This window comes from Schistocerca serialis, chromosome 3 (assembly GCF_023864345.2).
Source record: "Schistocerca serialis cubense isolate TAMUIC-IGC-003099 chromosome 3, iqSchSeri2.2, whole genome shotgun sequence".
Taxonomy (NCBI): domain Eukaryota; kingdom Metazoa; phylum Arthropoda; class Insecta; order Orthoptera; family Acrididae; genus Schistocerca; species Schistocerca serialis.
The window spans coordinates 996551773-996571813 of record NC_064640.1 but is presented as its reverse complement, the minus strand read 5'-3'; the positions used below and the strand labels follow the sequence as shown (position 1 = coordinate 996571813).

The following is a 20041-nucleotide window of genomic DNA, read 5'->3' as shown; positions in this document are numbered from 1 at the left end:
ATGGCCAATTGTCAGGTAACGGTATTACCATCGGTTGCTCTACTAAATACCACATGAGAGGAGGGAGTCACACATTTTGGGCATAAGATAAATTTGCAAACACCTCCTCGGTGGGGAAACTATTAAATAGTAAACCACTACTGTTGAGTAGCATATGGTAGGGCTCGGTTGCTTGAAAGTATTCATACATACCACAGTGGCTGTTACTGGATGGGGTAAGGTGTATGAAATATTGTTGCCTATAGCAATGAACTAATCTTGTTAGCTCCAGCTGGTAGATTGTTATGAAAGAGAAGTACTACAGTGGGTGAAAAAGTAGTAAGTAATTACCTGAGATTGTATTGGTGGGTGAAAAGTTGATGGTTAACAAACTCGTGGGCACTATGCCACTCGATAATCTAAACTGATGATTCCAGAGAACTGCAGGGGTATGGGTTAGTAGTGACAGGATAGTGAGGGAAGGAGGGGGCTATGGTCATGCTGAAAAGAGGCTTACTAGTCATCCTGATCAGCATGAGAGCAAAAATGTGGGGTAGCATTAATCAATGCCTGCAATTGATGCATAGGTGGAATTTGCATTATATAGTGGTTTCGTAAATGATTTGCTGAACTAGAAGCTTTAGTAAGGGATGTTGTGGTTTAAGAGGATAATGGGTTGACCAATGGGAAAATTATTTTGCAGTTAACACAGCATTTTTTCTGGGTATATTCGTGGACATCCATCTGTGGTCACAATGCCAGGATAGCCCAACATATTGGCCATTTATGCTGAGCAGCCCACACGCGGTGAACCGGGAGGGTGCTCATGCTAAAGTATAATTGAGAAAAAGTTCAGGTAATGGGTTTCAGAATAAGATTGATTCAGCAGTGACATATCCACTAGTCACAGGGTTTTTTCTTCCCCCTCGATCTGGGGGGGGGCAATATGTCTGAGTAGCATTGGCTACTGATCAGGGTGCAGATGAAGGTGAGCCTCGTCATGATGAGTCAATGGCACATAGATGAAAGAGATAGGTAGGCGATCAATTTATGGAAGTGAAAACTGAAAGAATAAACTGATCAGCTGGGCACTCTGTGGGTGCTAACCGCAGCGTGTGAGGTACATGGCCCTGGAGAAGGAAGGTACAAAGTAATGGTTGAGGTTGGAATGAATAGAGGAGCAATTCAGAGCAATGGTAATAACCCACTTTCAGTACATGGGTGAGGAAGGCGCTGTGCTCTGTCTCCATAGGGTGATTACATTTCGTGGGGTTAACTACTACAAAATTCCCTAAAATCTCTGAAGTAACAGGGTGAGCTACGAAAAATGGGATGCGAACTACTGCGACATTGTACAATAAAAACTTTCATTCATTTGGGTGGAAGTCTTTTGCTGACTATATTTCATACAAGCTAACGCATTACTGCACTTGGGTGATGACGTCACATCGTGGGTGCTAATCAACAACAACCTAGCGCTTATTTCAGCAGGTGCTCCAATCTTATTACATCATGGGTGTGATTGTTTGAATAAACAACTGGGTGTCTCTCACTTCCTAAACATATGGCAGAGCACTGTACGCAAATGGTAGCAGTGCCAATTTCCGTGCTCACTTGTAATATCCTTACTTCATCAGCAAATTACTTTGTAAGAAGTAGGGTGAACAAGAACAAAACTTGTGTCTGTCTGGGAGAATTCTTAAATGTGAAAAACACACATGGGGTGCAAAATACTATTCTTCACTTACTTGGGTGAAACTTAATTACTTTTATCCTATCACAAAATCTATTTTACTTACCACTCTTCAGTGAGAGGGTATTGCACTTCTTCTCAACTTCAGGGGTGTAGTCAACTCTTCTCTGTTGAGTATCTTAGATAACTTGGGCGCTTCAGTTTCTTCTAAATATACCAGTCCATATCTGGGCATGAACATGGCGCATAATAGGATTCCGGAATCGCTAACTCATAAAGTTGTTCATCACAACTGAAGTGGGATCTTATGTAATGGGAGTGTTGTTGTAGTGCAACATATCTAAAATCTAGGGCTGTGGTAGGCCTTTACATACTGTGATCATAAATATAAAATACCAGTGCATATTACACAAAACAAATGGGATAAATTATAAAAATACATGCATGAAATAATCTATAGGGAATGGCAAGGGCTTTGCTGCACTGCATAATGATTATGAAATGTTTAAACCTAACATAAAACCATAAGGGGAGAAAAAATACAAGTTATGGGGTGTAAATCATTAATCAGCTGGCAATTGGCACGCATAGTGGGTCGGACATTGCTCAACACCTCTAATCATACAAAGTGTGCCTAATACTGAGTGGTAGGACAATTTATCAAACTCAGTACTTGGTGAAGCCGGTAGCATTATAAAACTAGCAAGAGACACAAGCAGACGTGCTGCAATGGAGGCAGGTTTTGAGTTAACGCTGAGATTGTGGAGCAGCGGCGCAGCGCGTGAAGTGCTGAGATAGCGGAACAGCTCCAGCATGTTCTGAGTGAATGACTCATTGGGGCATTTGAATTGCCATTTACAAAATGCACTTCACGTAAATTAGTAATATTAGAATGGATTTATTGATTGTTGCAAATAGTATTCTAACTCCTTTCTTGAATGAATCTACATATATGGGTTGCTGTGATAGGCACGTAATGGCAAAGCCATTTACGAATTTTGGAAAAGGAGCATGTAGTCCATTCTTAAGATGCGTCAGACTAGACGGAAGGTGGTAAGGTAGTACTATAATTTGGAGGAGGCTCGGAAATGCGGAGTGCCACCAAACTAAATGGTGGTGCATGCTAAGACATCCCATAACGGCGCGCTTCGTTATTGCGATGTTTTTCCGCTTCAGGTTCCATCAGCTGGAGGTCGCTTGCTTCCAAACTCCCCTCGGAGCTATAGTCTTGTCAGCAGTTATGTTAAGGGCTTTAGGTGTGCAAATAAATTTACGGGTGGGTTTTCAACTGGTTGAAGTTACCCGGGTATTGATGTGGGAGGATGGAAGAAATCATGTTTGAAAGAGGTGTTACATAGAAAGATGGTACCTTTATGTGTCAAGTTGCTATTCATTGGTCGATAGTGAAGATAGTACATCCTACTTTGCATAAAGTCCCTTTAAAAGCAGCAGACAGGCACACAGACGGCGCATGGAGAGAGGGGAAGGGGGGGGGGAGGGGGGACTCGGGCAGCGACAGCTGGCACGACTAGAGGGATGACGCGGGTTGGAGAGGGAGGGGAGGTAACAGCAACATCAGGTGATTGAAGTGTCTGCTGCGCACATTATGCCCGCTGCACGTGCGACTCCTGGTTGACAGGACCACCCGATTCTGACAGGCGGAGCACTCGTGTTTACAACTTCACAGTATCAGTGTTCAAATGGGAAGATACTTAATGAAACAGGTTGCTATTTCTGGGGGAAAAAAATCTTTAGATTAAAAAGGCAGAGACATAATGCAATCACTTCTTCATACTATATTCTTATTTAGAATTAACTGTATTGGTACTGAAAATAGAGCTGCTGTCCAACCACTAGGTGTGTCATAACACATAAATAACATAATAAAAATAACATAAATAAAATACTGGTTAAACTAGGGATTAATTAGACTAGGCCAGCATTGATGAACAGGTTGGGCAGGTAAAGCTCCAATAATCTCTTCAGAGAGGGAGGCTAGGGCGACATTTTAGTTACCATAGCAAGGGAGCGTAAAATACATATTGTATGGGTAGGATGTTCATTTGCAAAGGAAAGTAATAACGTGGTTGCTTAAGCCTTGTTACCTTTTCTTTTGGTTGATATAACTGGGAATCTCTTAAGTACGAAGCAGTACCTTAGTGTTTAGTCCCTGGATCTAAGGGCACATGGGTGCTTAGATCTCAGAGCTTATCTAGGGTGAGCTGGGGGTGGTGGGACTTTCCATTTTCTCTGCTTCACAGGGGGAGCAGAACCTGCTGAAGGTCCGGCGCTTGTCTCAGAAGGTATTAGAGAGGCATAGTTCCTGAATAGGGTTTTTGCCTATCGAAATGGATGATCACTTTATGGTCGAGCAGTTGTAATTCTGCATTAACAGGGGAAGTGAGCCGAATGATTGAATATGGTCCATCATACAGGGGGTAAGTTTCTTCACTCTTCCTTCCTTTACACTAGGTTTTTTTAGCAAAACCAAATCACCAGGTTTATGGGGGGGGGGGGGGGGGAGGAGAGGATGGCATTTTTATTACTTCTTTCCTTCTGTTTTCTGGTTGCTTTGTGGTTGTTCCCTTGTACCTTCTTCTAAGTAGCCTTAAGGCAGCAGGCTAACCCCTTAACAGCTGTGTGCTCAATTCCTGGAGGTAATTTATTGATCTCAAAGAGAGATTCCATAGGGTGGCCGAACACTATCTCATAAGGGATATGTTCAGTGGCTTTGTGGAAACAGCTATTGTATGCACTTGCCACATATGGAACGTATCTTTGCCAGTCACTGTGGGCTGAGTTGATGTAATAAGAAAGTATTCTTTTCACAGTGCAGTGGACATGCCTGGGGGTGAAAAGGGGTGGTTCTCCGTTTTTTAATTCTCAGCAATTTGCAAACTTGGACAAATAAGGCGGACATAAAATTGGTTACTTGATCAGTTATGATGGCTTCAGGGCTTCCAAAAGGAAGGACAAAATGGTCTACAAAAGCTCGTGCTACTGTTTCAGCTGACATGTCAGTGATGGGCACCAAAATAAGGTATCGGGAAAAGTGATCAATAATGGGTAGAATATATTTACTTCCTTGTGTACTTACGGGAAGTGGCCCAGTTACATCCAAAACTACAAATTGAAAGGGTTTTGATGCCTCAGGAAGATATTGTAAGGGAATTTTGATTTGTGGATGTGGTGCTCTTTGGGTACATGGTAGCAATTTTTTATATACTTGGCAACATCTTGGCATCTTTTGTCTCACCAACACTTCATGGCAATGCAGGCATATGTGGCTCTTCATCCACTATGGCAAGCTTGGATGCTGTTATGGCACTGGGCAATAATTCTGGATTGTGAGTCTTTAGGTATTACTATACATTTACCCATGGGGGGTCTTGCAGTATAGAATTCCATCCTCTGTAACAAAATCCGGGTGGGAGCGATACTGGTGACATTTTGAGTCCTTCTCCTGTGAGTCTTTAATTCGTCAATTAAGACATCGCCGGTTTGAGCTGCTCTCACTTTTCTACTAAGGGCGTCAGCATTCTGGTGCAATTTTCCAGCTTTGTATTGTACTTGGTAATCATACTCACTCAACTTCAGGGCCCATTGGGTGAGACAGCTGCTAGGGTCTTTTAAACTTAGTAGCAACTGAAGTGCTGCATGATCTGTTACTATAGTAAACTTTCTCCTCTAAAGATAGCATCTAAAATAGTTGACTCCAAACATTTCTCTGTAGTACTGTAATTAATTTCCGCCTGGTACAGCTGACGGGATGCGTGATCAATTGGTCTTTCCTCACCATCAATAATTTGACTCAGAATAGCCCTTACTGCAAAGTCAGATGCATCACAGGAGAGAATGAATGGTTTTTCAAAATTGGGATGGATCAATAAGGGGGGACGAGTCAAAGCATGTCTGATATGCTGCACAACAGCTTCACACTCGGGGATCTATTGATAGGGTACATCTTTTTTCAGCAGGTGGGTAAGGGTTTTAGTTATTGTGGTGTAGTCCTTTACAAAACGCCTATAATAATTGCTGAATCCCAGGAAGTTTTGCAATTCCTTTATATTCATAGGGGAAGGGCATGTTCTAACTGCTTCAATTAGACGGGGGTCTGGCTTTACTCCATCAGCACTAATAATATGCCCCAGATACTGTACTTGACTCTCAGTAAAGGAACATTTTTCTATTTTCAAATTTAAATTGGCACTTCTTAGTCTAGACAAGACATTTCTTAACCTAGTAACATGCTCATCTATGATTCTGGAAAAGACAATGACATCATCTAGATCAACTAAACACATTGTGGGTTTCAGTCCTCATAACAGTAAGTAGGCAAAGCATTGGAAAGTGGCTGACACGTTGTGCAGCATGGCATTCTCAGAAATACACATATACCTATTCTCTGTTTCACATGATATCATTATCTATTTTATTCTAACTTTTACTCCCTTAAACTACACTACAACTCTACAAACATTAAAATTTTCTTACTAAACTGTACACAAGTTATCATTTACTCTATAAAAATGTTTTTCTTATCACTGTTTTTATTTATTCTCTTTCCTCCCCATTCTACTTGATTTTCATAATATATACATCATGGTTTTCCCACCTTAATCATGATGGATAGTAAGAGTGAAATTGATGGTGATGACAGTTAGTAAGTTAATGAATTCCTTCTACCACCTCATTTTATTATTCTGACTACAAGAATTTCATATAATTTTTGAAAACTTGGCACTTTGACTCCAACTCCCACGTCTTTTTCTCTGCAATCTCTTCTTTTTGGCATTAGCTGTAACAGAACTTATAATTATACAGTACATCTCTTCTCTACTGTTCTATTGCATTGTATGAAAGCTTAAAAAAAATTTTCTCAGTTGTACTTACCCCTTTCGCCTTTTTCTCGATAGTAAACTTTTATGTTCCTTCCTTTCTCCATCATACTCTTCCTTATTGAAATCTTTTCTGGGTTAATCTTACTTCCTACTGTTTACCTCCTTCCACGAAATAACATGTTTCTTGCTTAGCTTAATAATTCAATTTTCTTTCCTCTTATTACCTCCTAACGAATTCTTATATTTATTTCCCTCATATCTTTATTTCAATATCAGTTTGTGGTACCTTCCACAAATCATATATGCTTCACATATTCCCCAAAATATCTCAATTACTTGTTCACCTTCCTCAATGGAACAAATTAGAAATGACTATCTCCTTCTTACCTAATTCTTTATTTCCTTCCTACTTCTTTACTTCCTTTCGTCCACAAAAATAAACTTCCTTCTCCTTTACATTATGTCTTTAAGACAGAATCTACTACTATTTCGTGAAACTATCCACATGCTGATCTCTACCTTCCTCCTTACTTTCTACTCTTTCCCCAGAACATATTTCGTTTGCAGAAGAGTTATTTAAGTTGTGACTTTCCTGTCTTTTCTTCATAATATACTTTTACCTTCCTACGAAACTTGTTTTATTCATCTAACTGAGATAAGTACAAGTTAAAAGCTTTATCTGTGTGCATTTTGTTATCTTTCATACTCTGTGATTTCTGGACATTTAATACAACTAAATTCTCGTGTGAAGTTACTCTTTTTTTTTCTTACCCTTTATACAATTTCAAATGACTCACATGGTACAAACCCAATGATTTTCCTGTTTTTGGATTAATTAATTCAAATGCATTATCATGGACCACTTTACTCATTTCCATGTGGCGTTTGTAGATAGAAAAGAACTTGTTTTCAACACCATAACCTTCCTATTGCTTGGTGCTATTTTTATTTCTACATCTACATCTACATACATACTCTGCAATCCACCATACGGTGTGTGGCGGAGGGTACCTCATACCACAACTAGCATCTTCTCTCCCTGTTCCACTCCCAAACAGAACGAGGGAAAAATGACTGCCTGTATGCCTCTGTACGAGCCCTAATCTCTCTTATCTTATCTTTGTGGTCTTTCCCCAAAATGTAAGTTGGTGGCAGTAAAATTGTACTGCAGTCAGCCTCAAATGCTGGTTCTCTAAATTTCCTCAGTAGCGATTCACAAAAAGAACGCGTCCTTTCCTCTAGAGACTCCCACCCGAGTTCCGGAAGCATTTCTGTAACACTCGTGTGATGATCAAACCTACCAGTAACAAATCTAGTGGCAAGCCTCTGAATTGCTTCTATGTCCTCCCTCAATCCAACCTGATAGTGATCCCAAATGCTCGAGCAGTACTCAAGAATAGGTCGCACCAGAGTTCTATAAGCGGTCTCCTTTACAGATGAACCACATCTTCCCAAAATTCTACCAATGAACCGAAGATGACCATCTGCCTTCCCCACAACTGCCATTACATGCTTGTCCCACTTCATATCGCTCTCCAGTGTTACACTCAAATATTTAACCGACGTGACTGTGTCAAGCACTACACTACTAATGGAGTATTCAAACATTACAGGATTCTTTGTCCTATTCATCTGCATCAATTTACATTTATCTATATTTAGAGTTAGCTGCCATTCTTTACACCAATCACAAATCCTGTCCAAGTCATCTTGTATCCTCCTACAGTCACTCAACAACGACACCTTCCCGTACACCACAGCATTATCAGCAAACAGCCGCACATTGCTATCCATGCTATCCAAAAGATCATTAATGTAGATAGAAAACAACAGCGGACCTACCACACATACTCCAGATGATACCCTCACCTCCGATGAACACTCACCATTGAGAACAATGTACTGGGTTCTGTTACTTAGGAAGTCTTCGAGCCACTCACATACTTGGGAATCAATCCCATATGCTCATACCTTAGTTAGGAGTTTGCAGTGGGGCACGGAGTGAAACGCTTTCTGGAAGTCAAGGAATATGGCATCCATCTGATACCCTTCATCCATAGTTCTCAAGATATCATGTGAAAAAAGGGCGAGTTGTGTTTCGCAGGAGCAATGCTTTCTACAGCCGTGCTCATGCATGGACAGCAACTTCTCTGTCTCAAGGAAATTCATTATATTTGAACTGAGAATATGTTCTAGAATCCTGCAACAAACCGATGTTAAGAATATTGGTCTGTAATTTTGAGGATCCATCCTTCTACCCTTCTTATATACAGGCATCACCTGCACTTTTTTCCAGTTGCTCGGGACTTTACGTTGGGCAAGAGATTTGCGATAAATGCAAGCTAAGTAAGGAGCCAATGCAGTAGAGTACTCTCTGTAAAACTGAATTGGAATCCCATAAAGACCTGGTGATTTATTTATTTTCATCCCATTCAGCTGCTTCACAACCCCAGGGATGTCAATCACTATGTCCTCCATACGGGAACCTGTACGAGACTCAAATGGCGGTATGTTTGTATGATCCTCCTGCGTGAAAAATTTCTCAAATGCTAAATTTAAAATTTCAGCTTTCGTTTTGTTGTCTTCCGTTGCCAGGCCAGACTGATCAGTGAGTGACTGGATGGAAGCCTTTGACCTGCTTACCGATTTTACATAAGACCATAATTTTCTTGGGTTTTCAGCAAGATCTTTTGCTAAGGTATGATGGTGGTAGTGCTTGAATGCTTCACGCATTGCTCTTTTTACAGCAGCACAAATCTCTACTAACTTTTGCCTAACCTTATTCTCCCAATCTTTCTTGTACCGCGAGTGAAACTGCCTTTGCTTCCCACTTTTTCGGCACATACTTGTCCAATGCGTGATTTACAATGTGTTTAAAATTTGCCCATAATTCTTCCACGTCCATCGTACCAGAAGTAAATGAAGTCGATTCATTTACTAAGTGAGATGCCAACAACTGCTTATCTGCTCTTTCTAGTAAGAATGCTCTCCTAGCCTTCTTGACCGACTTTTTAACTTTTGTAACCATAGTCATAATGACAACATCATGATCACTAATCCCTGTCTCAACACTGACACCATCGATGAGGTCTGGTCTGTTCATGGCTACCAGATCTAAAATATTTCCATTACCCGTTGGCCATCGATTTAGCTGCTCAAGACAGTTTTCAGATAATGTGTTCAAAAGTAATTCACATGACGGCTTGTCTTTACCACCTGTAATGAATCCATAGACATCCCAGTTTAAACTAGGTAGGTTGAAGTTGCCTCCGACTAATATAGCGTGATCCGGGTACTTCTGTGATACAGAATGTAGACTCCTTTTGAATGATTCTAGAACTGTCACAGTGGAACCTGGTGGCCGGTAATAACATCCCACAATTAACTTTATTTCCCCTAGCCCTGTTAAACGTGTACAGATAACTTCACAATCACACTCTACTTCGACCTCAGTAGACACAATATTTTTGTCAACTGCAGTGAAGACACCACCTCCTACTGTGTCTAATCTGTCTTTCCAATACACGTTCCAACCCTCACTAAGTATTTCAGAACTTCCTATCTCAGGGTTCAGCCAGGTCTCAGTACCAAGAATAATTTGCGCACCACACGCTTCCTGGAGAACAGTAAATTCAGGAACTTTATTCCAAACACTCTGACAATTTACTGCTAATATCTTGATAGCTGAAGTGTCAATGTTTTACTTTGGGTACTGGTGGGACTTTCTAACTTGGGTATCACTATTGATGTTGTCAGTGGTTCTTTATCCTCATGCCATACTATTTCTCTCTCTGTTTTGTATAAATGAGCTACATCTTTTACAATTTGGTCATCATTAGTTTTTGTACTACTGTCTATATTCACAATTAATAACTCCTGTTCCTCATCATCCATCGATTCCCAGTCAATTGAATCCCAGCATGCTGGTGTTTGTATCCTATTGCCCCTTAAACCTACTTCAGACTCTTTCTGCTCAAAACTAAGTTTATTTACGTGTTTAATTATATAATTAACTTCATTTTGCAATTGAATCAACTGTGACTGGTCTTTGTACTGTTCATCTCATCAATTCTGTCTTTTATTTGGGTTTGTTGGCCACAATACGATTTCCTGAACCAGTTGATTTCGCATGTTTTGACCTGCTGAAGCTTGATTTTCCCAACCTTTGTGCATTCTGGCCATTCCATTTCCACCTGAGTAACTTGGATTTTTCTGCTGAAAACCTCTAAACCTTCCTGCCTCGTTTGCACTGAGATTATATCTCAGGTCATAGTTACCACCGTAGTTACTAGGACCAAATCTGCCATTGTAATTCCATGGCCCACCAAAACTATAATTATTATTTGACCTCTGTGAATTTCGAAAACTGTACTTATTATTATTATCATCCCATGGATAATTACCATTTTTTCCAAAATGATTACCTCTTCCTACATTATTATTGCCATTGTAATAATTATTAAAGCCTATTCAGTTGCTATTATTCCCTCTAGCATTGTTTTCTCTCACTGCACATCGTTTCTTTGCATCATCTTCACTGCAGATGAATTCAAGTTCTCTTCAATGCAATTTCTGTGTATCATCGTCAATGTGAAGGTCCAAAGGATACAGTAAACCTGCAGTGGTGCATCGGAATATAATACTGTTTCCCCAGGAAAGGTTCAAAGCACAGACTCTTAGAAGAGTCACTCCCCTTGTACTTAACATCCCTTCAAATGCTTATATATTATCTCCTGCCCTACCAACCAATGATTGCTGATTGTGTAACGATAACTTCATTGTGCACATATGTTTCAGTTCCCCATCGCTGTATGGATTATCTAAACACCGATTCTTTTTTGTCATTTCTTCAAAAAATCTAACTGGTTTCTTTTCTCCTGAATTTTCAAATAACTCTTTCTGTAACAATTCATACTTTATTCTATTTTGGGTTTCCATGGACCAGTATCCCTCCAAGAATGCAGATATTCTATTTTGGGTTTCCATGGACCAGTATCGCTCCAAGAATGTGGATTTAAATTGATCTTACAATTGACAGTTTGCAGCTACTCTTTGCATGGTTTCTGCTATTGCACTGACCATATGCCCACAAATGAAATCAAGCTTATGTCTAAGTGGCCAATGCTCTGCTAAACCAATCTTGAACTGATTTATAAATTTGCGTGTGTGTAAGCCGTTTCTGCTTTCTTTGTAATGTTGGAATTTTCTGACTGTCAAAAAGTGATCATTGTCAAATTTTTCTATTCCACCATACGGTGTTTGCGTTTTCTCAACATTATCAATTTCCTTCAACTGTGTCATGTTTTCTTGTATTCATTCTACCATATTTGGGTTCTGAGATGATAGATTTACGTCCCATCTGGTATCGTATCTACGCAGTGGTGTGCAGTTATCTAACTGTACTGTTCTTCGTGTATCAGGCTGAAAGATTCAGTTAAATTTCCCATTACTGGATCAGTGTTTTGTCTTCCTATTTGATTCATATTGACTTGTGGTCTATAACCTGTTGTACTATAACTTGGAAATTGAGAATTTGGTACATGTGTCCCCCGTCGCAACTTGCTCTGTTCTCGCATCACTCGCATATGTTTGGAGGGTCAGCTGTCGCTCTGTTGGAATGCTACGCATTTACCATTTCTCGCTCCATTGTCTGTTGTAGCTGCACATTACCTGCTTTGCACATGTGAGTTAACTGTTCTCTTCCCATTTGCTTCTGTTTCATTTCGGTAATTATTGACGCAACCTCTTGTTGATATACGACTGGAATCTCATGGCTTTTTTGTGTTTCCGCTACTGCTATGGAAGATTGCACAACTGACTTGTTTACTTCTGGATTTCTGTCCATCACTATGTCGGATGATACTACCAATTCTGTTGCCTAACTACTGGTTTCTGTATGATTCTCGATACACTGTTTCAGTTCTGTACGAAGCTGTTGATACTGTTTCTGATTTTTGCAGATGATGTTTTTAGTGCGTGTATCAAATCTTTTTAATGCAGCTCATATGACACATTTTCTGACATTGAGCTCTTCCACTGTTTGTTGCACTGTACCAGGTGTCTTACGTGCTAAAACTCTTTGATTAACATTAGACACTGCATCCTGCACTTGGTCAACATCAGAATGCACCTTTTTTTGGTCAGCCATTAACAATTGTATAAGCTCACATGATTCTCTCACCTCTCTCTGGTTTTTAGTAAACTGTTCATTAACTTGCATACATAGTTTTTGCTAATCTTTGCGGACTTTTTCGAATCCAGCATAGGTTTCCAATTTGAGACTATTTAAGCCAGCATTTGTCTCTGTTTTTTAATTCACCACTTCGGTCTTTAGATTCGCTGTTTCATTTTGTTAACCCTGCATTTGTTTCAAGTTTTATGTCTGATAACCCTGCATTTGTCTGCTTTACTACCATAGTGAGTTGCTTCAATATTGCAAACACACTATCTGACTCTTCACCAACATCAACTGTCACTATTTGATGTAAATTTTGCCATTCGTGTCTTTCACATGGCATCTCATCTACTTCTGTACATAGTACGAATGCACTTACACACATTCTTTCAGTTGGAAACTGTCCTGTATGATGTAGAATCACTATATTTGGTTCAACATACTGAAGTTGCTCGTCCTCTGATTCTACTTCTGACCCACTAGATCCGTCATTTGTTTGTTTTTGTCCATTCTCAGACTGTGATAACAATCGCAAAACTACCAGCATTCCCTCTGCATTATCACTATGTACCATTCTGTGACTTTGACCCGATACTTTTTGTTGTACATCAATTGCTATCCTGTCAAGATCCTCAGTTTGCCCTATCTGTGATAATCTCCATTCTTCTGCCATCTCTGATTGTCTAACTCTGTCTTTCTCAAATTGTGTGAGCCTGAGCTCTTGTCGACATCAGGTTATATGATCTTACACATTTCCAAAATATTATAGAAAGTTTCTTAGACTATTTACACATCATTAGCAACAACATTCACTGTTTGTAGAATCTCAAACCAACTCCACAGCACCGTGAATAACTTTGCGCACACCACCAAGGTCGTGCACAAGCTACTTTTACGCAAACATAAACATCATCTTATTTATTAATGCAACTTTTCTACGCCTTGAATCACACATTTACTGTATTCTGACCACTATAAATACACAAACATTGGATAACCTCATCATAAAAAGAACAACAAAAAAATTTTTTTTTTTTCAAAAAATTTTAATTTCCTTTTCTAATTTGAGTAATTGCCATCCAGGCAGACCAATTGCCATCCTGGCAGGGTCACCATTCTGTAAGGTTTTGAGGTCAGGACAACAACTGTGTAAACTGTAAATATTTTTGGTTTAATGTTGCAATCTTATCACAGAAATACATTCATTTACTCAGTTTACAATGTGACAATGTTATGACAGTTGTCAAACAAACACATCTCATCCTCAGAAAGTGAAATAATCCTAAACACAACAATTGTAAATTTTAACTAGAAGTTTCTTTACAAAGTTTTTCTTATGACTATGTCATGATGTTGGGCAGTACTACGATAAATCATCCGATTCTGGTTTAAAGTTCAGTACTATTTAGGATGACAATCAAGTCTATGGAGGATGGTTAGTTTTGTGACAAGTTGAGCAAAATATTACCCAAGGTCACTCAAGTTAACAGAGGACGCAAGCTGGTGGAGCATCACGTTTACGCCTCTGCTTGCAGTATTTACCTTAGCTGCGATGAGCTGTCATCTGCATGGCTGCTCTCATCCTCTGAAATTCCTATAAAAACTAATTGGCCTTTGCTGATTTTTCCAGCAGAAACTCTCGCTATGTTTCTCATTGTGCAAGAAAATATGTACTCATTCCTAGTCTTGGAATATGGCGATATGCACGCACATGGCTGGAGCAGTGAGCATATTAAAATGCCCTCTCAGTCCTTGCAAGGGCAATTAACTAGCTGGCTGGTTCGTTTCTCCACAGTTGGAGCTGAACAACACTACAGCTAATATCTAGCTGAATGTCAGCAACAGTGAACGCAGTGTTCACTCTAATTTCTCCTCCGTGTCATACAGAGCATTATTTATTTATTTTATTTATTTGAGATACATATTCCATAGATCCAGTATGGCGTGATTACGCATGGATGAGGAACGAGTCAAAGCAGATGCCATATAGATATCATACAATACAATACATACTGGTAGATTACACATGGTAGATGAATAATTCTAAACTGGTACAATACAATAATATAATCAAGATAATAAACAATACAATACAAAAATACAACAGTGATAAAAAACAATACAGATAACAATGACAAAGGAAATAATCTGAATTACTACTCAAATTAGTTATCTCTGTTGGAGAATTCATCTAAAGAGTAGAAACATTTTTCCAGTAGGAATTCCTTTAGCTTTTTTTGAATAGCATTTTATTTCCTTTTAGACACTTTATATTACTCAGGATTACGGTAGAGATTTTGGTACTTATGTATTTCACCCCTTTTTGTACCAGAGAGAGATTTTTCCATTCACAATGCATATCACCTTTCTGTCTTGTGTTATAATGATGGTATGCCTCATTTGTTTCATATTCAGAGGAACTGAGAAGAGTGAAAGCCATGAGTGAGAGGAGATATTATGAGGTAGTGCTTAACATACCTAACTGTTTAAAAAGATTTCGACATGAGGTTCTTGGAGGGACACTACATATAATTCTGACTACTTTTTTCTTGCCCATAAAAATTTTTTTTGAAAGTAGTGAGTTGCCCCAAAAGATTATTCCATAGCACATCACTGAATGAAAGTATCCAAAATATGTAGACTTTGATACGTTGATGTCTCCAATTTTGGAGATCACTCGGATGGCAAATGTTGCTGAGCTAAGCTTTTTTAGTGTTTACTATATGTGGAATTCCCAGGTGAGCCGGTTATCTATGTGAACACCTAGGAACTTTGTGCACTGAATGCTCTGTAACTGTTGGCTCTCATGTGCAATGTTAATCTCTTCTGGGCTTATGTAACTGGATTGGAACTGCATGTAATTTGTTTTACTGAGGTTTATTGCTAGAGAATTTGCCGTGAACCAGTTCAGAACATCTTCAAGTGCTTAGTTGGCATTTAACTCTACGTCAGTGGAGGGTTTCCTGGCTGTCACTATACTTGTGTCATCTGCAAAAATTGTGATATTGCTAGCACTATTTGAGGACAGTGGTTGGTCATTAATATAATAATAAATAGGAGGGGACCAAGGACTGGCCAGATGTACTGTTCCCCAGTCAGACTCTACCTCTCCTACTTGTAGATTGTTAACACCCAATTCTAAACGTTATTTGTAAGTGCATAAATTGCTTCGATTGTTGATATACCTGATCTGAAACTAAATTGTTGTTTACTAATTAGTGCAAATTTTTCAAGGTGATTGACAAACCTGACATATATTAATTTTTCAAAGACTTTAGAAAATGCTGTTACAAGAGAGATAGGACGATAGTTGGAAGCATCTGTGGGATCACCTTTTTTTGTAAAGGGGCTTCACAGTAACATACTTCATTCTGTCAGGGAAGATACTTGATTTAGAGAGGAATTGAATATATGAGCTAGAACTTTAGAGAGTTGATTACAGCTGGATTTTAGCAGTTTTCTGGAAATATTGTCTACACCCAATGAATTTTTACTTTTTGGAGACACTATGGTTTTTCTTACTTCTTGTACAGTTATGGGGGCCATACCTATCGTGACTGTAGAGTTAGGGAAAAGTTCTTTCAGAGTTTTTATTGCCTTTTTGAAGAGCCTTTGCATGCTGTTTTCTCAGCAACAGTTAAAAAGTGATCATTAAAGATTTTAGCTACAATATCTTGATTTTGAACTAACTTACCTTCATTGTTAAGAGCAATATTTTGGGTCTTGTTGGGGTAATTTGCACCAGTCTCATTTCGTATCACTGCCCATATAGTTTTGATTTTATTAGTGGAGTTAATTTTTGAGCACAGATACATACTTTTTGATTTCTGAATGCACCCCATTCTGCACTTGCCGCCAGTTCAGAGAAGAGCCCCGAAAACATCACTCTTGTCTTTCTCGTAGCCGAACTGTCTCCCCACCTGGCTTCTTTCATTCTCCAGGTCACAACTTTTTCTATCAATAGGAATATTCTTCTTATTTTCTGGAAACACTCTCTGCCAATCACCAAGGCACTACCATTGAACTGCATCAAAATCTCGGCACTTTACTCCTTCCTTGTTTGTTTCCACTAATCGAACGTTTTGTGCCTGCTCCAGATGCCTAAAAGTTACATGCTTACATCACATATGTACCATTCGCTGTTCACATGATCAACTGCATCACTGGTCTTCTGAAATGCAGTTTTCTAAAGCTTCTTTCTGTCCTACTTCTGTTGGCTTCTTACTTGCTGTCCAGTATGCGTCACCTGTCTGGTCACAGATTCCCACTGCGGGGCACCCCCTAAGAGCTTTTCGTGGTGCCTCCCGTAGTGCAGCCTTTGCTTCTGCCTGCACCCGTTTCCACACAAAACGTTTCCTCTCGCTGCTTGTTTCACCTTCTGCTCATTGACATGCATTATATAGGAGCGGTGTGTTAATACTCTTGATTGAGTGTCATCCCTTTTGCATTACATACTTATAGGCAAATCTGCTCATTACTGCCGAAGCAAGTCTGGTGTCATATTCACCTTCCCGTTATGATGTATTAAACTCTTATGTAAGTGCGAAATTGACTTTAATTTATTTTGCCACCTTACAAACTTAAAATTTATCTAAGATAATAAATAAATGGTTTTAATCAATTTTGGGAGCATATCAACTCTGTTATATGGAATTATGAATGATACCCTTTTCTGGTGCATCTTAACAGCTATTGTGACAGTGCTTCCCTGCACATTGTAGAATGAGCTTAGAGGCAGATCTGTGAGGCATATCATGCCAAGTTGCTGTACTTGTACCATGAGTTAGTGCGTGAAAGATATTTACTTGGTAACAACTGTTCAATGAAGGCTGTGGCTAGCTGAATTTTAACTGTGCTAATACTAGTAGGCAATACCATGTAGCTCAGTATCCATCCTTCAGTCATGGAAAAATGTCCCTTTTTGGAAACTCACATATCACAATCACATCCATATCCTAAAAACTGGGTCAAATGAGTTTGAAAGCAGTGTTTTGTTATGTCAGTGGATTATGTTGTAATGCATACATGTTAACTGTCAGTTGTCACTTTGATCAGTTGTTACAAGGTTTAGTTTTTCCTGTAAGGCATAAATTGTTTGTTGTAAAAAAGAAAAACTACACTCCTGGAAATGGAAAAAAGAACACATTGACACCGGTGTGTCAGACCCACCATACTTGCTCCGGACACTGCGAGAGGGCTGTACAAGCAATGATCACATGCACGGCACAGCGGACACACCAGGAACCGCGGTTTTGGCCGTCGAATGGCGCTAGCTGCGCAGCATTTGTGCACTGCCGCCGTCAGTGTCAGCCAGTTTGCCGTGGCATATGGAGCTCCATCGCAGTCTTTAACACTGGTAGCATGCTGCGACAGCGTGGACGTGAACCGTATGTGCAGTTGACGGACTTTGAGCGAGGGCGTATAGTGGGCATGCGGGAGGTCGGGTGGACGTACCGCCAAATTGCTCAACACGTGGGGCGTGAGGTCTCCACAGTCCATCGATGTTGTCGCCAGTGGTTGGCGGAAGGTGCACGTGCCCGTCGACCTGGGACCGGACCGCAGCGACGCACGGATGCACGCCAAGACCGTAGGATCCTACGCAGTGCCGTAGGGGACCGCACCGCCACTTCCCAGCAAATTAGGGACACTGTTGCTCCTGGGGTATCGGCGAGGACCATTCGCAACCGTCTCCATGAAGCTGGGCTACAGTCCTGCACACCGTTAGGCCGTCTTCCGCTCACGCCCCAACATCGTGCAGCCCGCCTCCAGTGGTGTCGCGACAGGCATGAATGGAGGGACGAATGGAGACGTGTCGTCTTCAGCGATGAGAGTCGCTTCTGCCTTGGTGCCAATGATGGTCGTATGCGTGTTTGGCACCGTGCAGGTGAGCGCCACAATCAGGACTGCATACGACCGAGGCACACAGGGCCAACACCCGGCATCATGGTGTGGGGAGCGATCTCCTACACTGGCCGTACACCACTGGTGATCGTCGAGGGGACACTGAATAGTGCACGGTACATCCAAACCGTCATCGAACCCATCGTTCTACCATTCCTAGACCGGCAAGGGAACTTGCTGTTCCAACAGGACAATGCACGTCCGCATGTATCCCGTGCCACCCAACGTGCTCTAGAAGTTGTAAGTCAACTACCCTGGCCAGCAAGATCTCCGGATCTGTCCCCCATTGAGCATGTTTGGGACTGGATGAAGCGTCGTCTCACACGGTCTGCACGTCCAGCACGAATGCTGGTCCAACTGAGGCGCCAGGTGGAAATGGCATGGCAAGCCGTTCCACAGGACTACATCCAGCATCTCTACGATCGTCTCCATGGGAGAATAGCAGCCTGCATTGCTGCGAAAGGTGGATATACACTGTACTAGTGCCGACATTGTGCATGCTCTGTTGCCTGTGTCTATGTGCCTGTGGTTCTGTCAGTGTGATCATGTGATGTATCTGACCCCAGGAATGTGTCAATAAAGTTTCCCCTTCCTGGGACAATGAATTCACGGTGTTCTTATTTCAATTTCCAGGAGTGTATTTATTTCCAAATATTGGTTCCGGTTCCTACCTCCAAGTTCTCAGCTTAGGAAACACAGTCATGTATTTTATTTTCACTCTAAAGATTTGGGATATCCTGTGTGTGTGTGTGTGTGTGTGTGTGTGTGTGTGTGTGTGTGTGTATCGCGCACACGCGCGCTCATTCAGCAGCCACTGAGTGCTTGAATGATTGACATTTAATTATTTTAAACTTAAAATATAGAAATGAAGCACATCATCCTCAACCAGATACAGTCATGATATCATAGCAGCAAACAGCTATTCATAACAGAGCATTCTGCTCCACTTAATAACACATATGACCACAAACACCACTGTTAACTAACAATTCATGTACTTAATGTGCCATTAAATTTATATCAAAAGTAACTCTCTGCGAATATCATTTCCAATTTGGAGACTGTTTTTTGTTTCATTGCCAAATGTAGTGAAAGTAATCTAGGTACTTTTTCATAACAAATTCACCCATCAGTTACACTACCTTAGTTGCACTGTTACAGTTGCTGATATGCTTACCATTTGATTTTAGGACACTGACCATGCCATGTATATCTTTATTTTAGTAGTTACACTGTTAGATTTAATGTGTTGTATGCTGGAAGAGTGACAAAACTGCATAAGGATTGCACCTTCTAGATTTTACATATGGTTTATACATCTGGGATTGTAGCATCATGTTTTACTTTCCTCACACTGATGGGTGGAATATATCATGGTATATACATAAAATTTTTTACTGTAATGTATCTTGATTTTTATTAAATGTGGTTCCAAGTAAAAGAACAGCCTAT

The 20041-nt window shown here is 40.3% G+C and overlaps 1 protein-coding gene across 5 annotated transcripts in view; it reads left to right on the top strand.

The window, feature by feature from the left end:
• LOC126471447 (muscle calcium channel subunit alpha-1-like) overlaps window positions 1-20041 on the top strand; it is an 876499-nt gene that overhangs the window by 717046 nt on the left and 139412 nt on the right. The window lies entirely within an intron of this gene.